The sequence below is a fragment of the Rutidosis leptorrhynchoides genome, chromosome 1 (assembly GCF_046630445.1).
Source record: "Rutidosis leptorrhynchoides isolate AG116_Rl617_1_P2 chromosome 1, CSIRO_AGI_Rlap_v1, whole genome shotgun sequence".
Taxonomy (NCBI): Eukaryota; Viridiplantae; Streptophyta; class Magnoliopsida; order Asterales; family Asteraceae; genus Rutidosis; species Rutidosis leptorrhynchoides.
Window position 1 is genome coordinate 529125750 of NC_092333.1, and position 716 is coordinate 529126465.

Genomic DNA, 716 nt, shown 5'->3' on the forward strand with positions numbered 1-716 from the left:
TCGATTGTTGTAGCTTTTTCAACTCTTTCCCATACATTTGAATTTGATTGTTCAAGCTTGCAAGTGTGACTTGCCCATTATCACTCTCTATTTGTGCTACACTTTTCCTTGGCAAATCTCGAGGTGATGGAGCCCACTCGTATGTATTAACAGAGATATCTTCTAGCAAAGTTTTAGCCTCATTCGGTGATTTGTACATAAACACTCCACCCGTGAAGCATCAAGAGTTTGTCTTGTCAAAGCATTAGTGCCCCGGTAGAACGTGTTGATATATTCTTTCTTAGTCAAACCATGTGGTGGACAAGCTCGTAACATCTTATTAAAATGTATCCATGCATTATACAAGGACTCATCACTCCGTTGAGCGAAACTATTAATTTCCATTCTAAGTCGTTCTGCCTTTGATGGTGGAAAGAAGTGACTGATAAACGCATCGGTTAAAACTTGTAAAGTCCTAATAGAATCGAAAAGTAAGTTCCTTAACCATACTTTCGCCTCTCCTTGAAGTGTAAAGGGGAATTCCCTTAACTTAAAAGCATCATTGGTCACATCCTTGTTCTTATAGATATCACAAATGTCGTTAAATTGTTGAATGTGTCCGAACGGATTTTCCTCTATCAACCCATGAAATAACATATCTTTGATCATTGTGAAGAAGTTTCCCTCGATCTTCCAATTATCGGCCCTAATGGGTGGTTTTGTAATAGCGGGAGGCA

The 716-nt window shown here is 38.8% G+C and overlaps 1 non-coding gene across 1 annotated transcript; it reads left to right on the forward strand.

Annotated features, from left to right (window-relative positions):
- Positions 1 to 286: 286 nt before the first annotated feature.
- Positions 287 to 393, forward strand: LOC139887119 (small nucleolar RNA R71). Its single transcript, XR_011772963.1, has one exon. It is a non-coding gene; the product is annotated as a small nucleolar RNA R71 (small nucleolar RNA).
- Positions 394 to 716: the final 323 nt, after the last annotated feature.